Source organism: Muntiacus reevesi, chromosome 7 (assembly GCF_963930625.1).
Source record: "Muntiacus reevesi chromosome 7, mMunRee1.1, whole genome shotgun sequence".
NCBI classification, from domain to species: domain Eukaryota; kingdom Metazoa; phylum Chordata; class Mammalia; order Artiodactyla; family Cervidae; genus Muntiacus; species Muntiacus reevesi.
The window spans coordinates 58,389,885-58,396,093 of record NC_089255.1 but is presented as its reverse complement, the minus strand read 5'-3'; the positions used below and the strand labels follow the sequence as shown (position 1 = coordinate 58,396,093).

The following is a 6,209-nucleotide window of genomic DNA, read 5'->3' as shown; positions in this document are numbered from 1 at the left end:
CTGTCCATGAGACTCCCCAGGCAACAAAACTGGAGTGGGTTGCCATTTCCTTCTCCAGAGGATCTTCCCAACCCAGGAATCAAACCTGGGTCTCCTGCATTGCAGGCAGATTCTTTACTGACTGAGCTACAAGGGAAGATCCATAATGCATAATGCCTAGTGAGAGTAAATTAGAGCCTAGTATCAGTAGAGATGCCTCAAGTCTAGGCAGGTAGGACAGATACTAGGACTGGAGAGGTTTTCTTTTTCTCTATCTTAAAGTCTTCTAAAATTTCTTCCTCATTTTCACTCATTGTGGATTTTTTTGTGGGTTTGTGTTTTTGTTTTTGTTTTTTTGTACTTTCGGGGACTTTTTAGATTGGCAAATAGACCTTGAATTATAGAGGGTTGGGTATCTGGATTATGTTATGTTCTTCTGAACAGTAAGTCTTAATTTAGAAGGCAATTAGTTACTTTGGCTTGACTCAAACTCAGAACTCTGTCTTCCTTGTGGTAGATAGCAAATGATTTCCCCACTCAGTTTATTCAGCTCTCAGCTACTATATATTTCAAGACCCCTTCAGGTCTTCCCTGGCTGTGTATAGTTTAGTGGTCATCCAAAGTTTTAGGCAGATTTTGTATGTATATGTTCAAGGATTTTACCTTGTGCATTTCCCTGCCTTCCAGGATAATTCCCCTAACTTTCTGCTTTGCCAGCCCCAAACTTTATCCGATAGCTCAGATTAGTAAGATGGTGGCTTTCTGCTGCTGTATAGCTATGTAGGCAGAAGTCTTAAAATCTTCAAATCACACTCATGGAAAATTTTCTTCCCTGTAGTTTTGATTTTGGTCACTCTCCAGTTCATATATATGTGTTGGGGGGGGGGGTGTCCAAATTTTACAATTATCATCTGAGGAACAGTTAAATCCACCCAGTCTCCACTATTTCTGAAACTGCAACACCCTGTTAAGTATCTTTTAATTTAAAATGATTCCACCTTCCTCCATGCTATTTACCCACTGTAGAAATTGAATCTGAGTTGAAAGTACATGAAATCATTTATAGTATTTTCCCTTCTCCTGAAAATGTTTTATTTTTTCCTTAATAAAAATGTTTAAATGGAACGATTACTTCAGCAGTGGTGCTGCAAAAGGAGCACGATGTTTTGTTGTTCTACTTTTAATGATATTAAGACTGATCACAGCACTTGGTCAGAGATTTTCAAGCAGCCCAGGCAGAAATCAGTACCTCAAGGGGGAGTTGAAAGTAGAACTTCTCTCAGTGGGCTGAGTCATTGAAAATGCACAATTGTGGAACAAAAGAACAGAAAATAAATTTTGATTTGACATATTATTTTCTGGCTTGTTTCTGAGAAACCTGTGAACTCAGGTCAAGTTAGAACAGAAACAAAATGACCCAGTTACTAGGAAAGGCCCCAGAGAGCCCTTATATAGAAGAATTGTCAGCAACATTATGGAATACTTAGAATCACTGGAGTTTCATAACAGGAACGGCCTTATGGGACCCCATATTCAGTGCCAAGAATTTCCTACAGGATATGGTTTTACTTTCCCGTGCTGCCTAGCTTTTCCTTACTGGTAGGATGACATCAATAATCCCAAAGGTCCCATGCAGCTCTAATAGTCTGTGATTTATAATCACCATCCCTTCCCAACTGAGGCCATATCTTGAGTTAATAGCTGAACTAAACTAAAGCATGGATCTATTCTTTTCTACCCAGTACTCTTTCCACAAGAGGAAAAGCTAACATTTAGAGTATGCTGAACATTGTACATGTCACATATAATTTAATCCATACTGTAGCCTACCATAAGGCAGGTAGTAACTCCATTTTTAAAATTATGAAATTAAGGCACAGAAAGCTAAACATTTTAACAAATGCACCTCCAAACCATATCTTTAAAATTTTTTTTTATTTTACATTGGAGTATCATTGATTAACAACACTGAGTTAGTTTTAGGTACACAGAAAGATATTCAGCTATACATATATGTGTATATATTTTTTTTCAAATTCTTTTTCTCATTTAGATTATTACAGAATATTGATCAGAGTTCCTTCTGCTATACAGCAAGTCTTCTTTGTTTATCTATTTTAAATATGTGTGTGTGTCAATATCAAACTCTCAGTCTGTTCCTCCCCCTAGCTTTCCCTCCTAGTAATCATAAGTTCATTCTCTGGGAGTCTGTTCCTATTTTGTAAATAAGTTCATTTGTATCATTAGTTCTAGACTCCACATATAAGCAATATGATCTGACATTTGTCTTTCTCTATGGATGGAGGTTCGCAACGTTGTACAGGAGGCAGGGATCAAGACCATCCCCAAAAAAAGAAATGCAGAAAAGCAAAATGGCTGTCTGAGGAGGCCTTACAAATAGCTGTGAGAAGAAGAGAAGCAAAAAAAAGGGAGAAAAGGAAAGATATACCCATTTTGATGCAGAATTAGAAAGAATACCAAGGAGAGATAAGAAACCCTTCCTCAGTGATCAGTGCAAAGAAATAGAGGAAAACAATAGAATGGGAATGATAGATACCAAGGAAGCATTTCATGCAAAGATGGGCTCAATAAAAGACAGAAATGGTGTGGACCTAACAGAAGCAGAAGATATTAAGAAGAGATGGCAAGAATACACAGAAGAACTGCACAAAAAAGATCTTCATGACCCAGGTAATCATGATGGTGTGATCACTCACCTAGAGTCAGACATCCTGGAATGTGAAGTCAAGTGGTCCTTAGGAAGCATCACTAGGAACGAAGCTAGTGGAGGTGATGGAATTCCCATTGAGCTATTTCAAATCCTAAAAGATGATGCTGTGAAAGTGCTGCACGCAATATGCCAGCAAATTTGGAAAACTCAGCAGTGGCCACAGGACTGGAAAAGGTCAGTTTTCATTCCAATCCCAAAGGAGGGCAATGCCAAAGAGTGCTCAAACTACCACACAATTGCATTCATCTCACACGATAGTAAAGGAATGCTCAAAATTCTCCAAACCAGACTTCAACAATACGTGAACTGTGAACTTCCAGATGTTCAAGCTGGATTTAGAAAAGGCAGAGGAACCAGAGATCAAATTGCCAACATCCATTGGATCATTAAAAAAGCAAGAGAGTTCCAGAAAAACATCTATTACCTCTTTATTGACTACGCCAAAGCCTTTGACTGTATGGATCACAACAAACTGTGGAAAATTCTGGAAGAGATGGGAATACCAGATCACCTGACCTGCCTCTTGAGAAATCTGTATGCAGGTTAGAAAGCAGCAGTTAGAACTGGACATGGACCAACAGACTGGTTCCAAATAGGAAAAGGAGTACGTCAAGGCTATTTATTGTCACCCTGCTTATTTAACTTATTATGCAGAGTGCATCATGAGAAACACTGGGCTGAATGAAACACAGGCTGGAATCAAGATTGCTGGGGAAAATATCAATAACCTCAGATATGCAGATGACACCACCCTTTTGGCAGAAAGTGAAGAAGAACTAAAGAGCCTCTTGATGAAAGTGAAAGAGGAGAGTGAAAAAGTTGGCTTAAAACTCAACATTCAGAAAACTAAGATCATGGCATCCAGTTCCCTCACTTCATGGCAAATAGATGGGGAAACAGTGGAAGCAGTGTCAGACTTTATTTTGGGGAGCTGCAAAATCACAGCAGATGGTGACTGCAGCCCTGATATGAAAAGACACTTGCTTTTTGGAAGAAAAGTTATGACCAACCTAGACAGCATATTAAGAAACAGATATTACTTTACCAACAAAGGTCCATCTAGTCAAAGCTAATGTTTTTCCATAGTCATATATGGATGTGAGAGTTGGACTAAAGAAAGCTGAATGCCGAAGAATTAATGCTTTTGAACTGTGGTGTTGGAGAAGACTCTTGAGAGTCCCTTGGACTGCAAGGAGATCCAACCAGTCCATGATAAAGGAGATCAGTCCTGAGTGTTCATTGGAAGGACTGATGTTGAAGCTGAAACTCCAATACTTTGTCAACCTGATGTGAAGAACTGATTAATTTGAAAAGACCCTGATGTTGGGAAAGAATGAAGGCAGGAGGAGAAGGGGACAACAGAGGACGAGGTGGTTGGATGCCGTACCGACTCAAAGGACATGAGCTTGAGTAAACTCCGGGAATTGGTGATAGACAGGGAGTTCTGGCGTGCTGTAGTCCATGGAGTCACAGAGAGTGGAACACAACTGCGCTACTGAACTGAATAGCCTGCCTTATGGTCCAACTCACATCTGTATATGACTACTGGGAAAACCCATAGCTTGGACTATACAGAACTTTCTAGGTGATGTCTCTGCTTTTTAATACACTGTCTAGGTTTGTCATAACTTTCCTTCTAAGGAGCAAGCACCTTTTAATTTCATGGCTGCAGTCACCATCAACAGTGATCTTGGAGCCCAAGAAAATGGAATCTGTCACTGTCTTCACTTTCTCCCGCTTCTATTTGCCATGAACTAATGGGACTGGATGTCATGATCTTAGTTTTTTGAATGTTGAGTTTTGTTTGTTTCCAATCTTAAGATATTCCTTTAATGTATTTGAGATCAAATGCTACTTCATTAAGTTTATTAAACATGAGACTCTCTTAATATAAGTCTCAGAATAAATTGCAGAACATAAGAATTATTTTGAATCCCTTTAGGTCAAGTAAATAACCTATTTATGAAAACTTTATTAGCATGTGGAAAAGTGTTAGTCATGTCCGAATCTTTGTGACCCCATGGACTGTAGCCCATGGGATTTCCCAGGCAAGAATACTGGAGTGGGTTCCCATTTCCTTCTCCAGTAGGCATGTGTGGAGTACAAGAGAAAACTTTGAATATTGCATTTACCAAAACAAAATAGTAAAACTAAATTTAGTGACTGTATTTCAAAATTTTTAAATGTCAACCAAACTCATTTAAAAAGCAATTATGTGCACCCATGGCTGATTCATGTTGATGGATGACAAAAACCACCACAATATTGTAAGGTGATTATCCTCCAATTAAAATAAATTAATTAATTTTTTAAAAAGCAACCAGCTTAAATGTATAACCTTTAATTGATTCTTCAAAATAAAACCATGGTGTTGTATTCTGCTTCTTAGCTAGCATAGTTTCTTTTAACAAAAAAAGTGCACATAGCAGTATAATGTCTGAAATATTAATTTTAGTAACTTACTTTATGTCACTCTGTTTCTGATATGTAAAATGAGCTTTCTTCTCAGCTCCTTACTTGGAAAGTGTATTTCATGACTTAAAAATTTTTTTTAATTTATTTTAATTGGACTTTATTAATTTATAATATTATGATGGTTTTTGCCATACATCAATATGAATTAGGCATAGTAAAATATGGAGTACTTCACGAATTTGTGAGTCACCCTTGTACAGGGGCCATGCCAATCATCTTAGTATCATTCCAGTGCTAGTATGTGTGCTGCCAAAGTGAGTACTGAATGTTGTTTTAAGCCAGCTTTTGTGCTCTTCTCTTTCACCTTCATCAAAAAGCTCTTTAGTTCTTCTTCACTTTTTGCCACTAGAGTGGTATCATCTGCATATCAGAGGCTGTTGATATTTCTCTGGACAGTCTTGATTCCAGCTTGTGATTTGTCCAGCCTGGCATTTTGCATGATGTACTCTGAATATAAGTTAAACAAACAGGGTGACAATAGATAGCCTTGTCGTGCACGTGCTGTACATGCGAAGTCGCTTCGGTCATGATGACTCTATGTGACTGCATAGATTGTAGCCTGCCAGGCTCCTCTGTCCATGGCATTCTCCAGGCAATACTGGAGTGGATTGCCATACCCTCCTCCAAGGAATCGTCTTACTACTCCCCTAATTTGAACAAGTCAGTTGTTCCATATAAAATTCTAACTGTTGCTTCTTGACCGGTATACAAGTTTCTCAAGAGACAGGCAAGGTGGTCTGGTATGCCCATCTCTTTCAGAATATTCCACAGAGTGGAAATTTGTTTGTTGTGATCCACAGTCAAAGGCTTTAACATAGTCAATGAAGCAGAAGTAGATTTTTTTTCTGGAATTTCTTTGCTTTCTCTATGATTGAGCGGATGTTGGCAATTTGATTTCTGGTTCCTCTGCCTTTTCTAAATCCAGCTTGTACATCTGGAAATTCTTGGTTCATGTACTACTGAAGTCTAGCTTGAAGGATTTTGAGCATAATCTTCCTAATATGTGAAAGAAGCTCAATGTACA

At 38.3% G+C, this 6,209-nt stretch overlaps 1 non-coding gene across 1 annotated transcript; it reads right to left on the bottom strand.

Annotated features, from left to right (window-relative positions):
• Positions 1-5,340: 5,340 nt before the first annotated feature.
• LOC136172744 (U6 spliceosomal RNA) lies at positions 5,341-5,447 on the bottom strand. Its single transcript, XR_010664092.1, has one exon. It is a non-coding gene; the product is annotated as a U6 spliceosomal RNA (small nuclear RNA).
• Between the last annotated feature and the right edge of the window lie 762 nt (positions 5,448-6,209).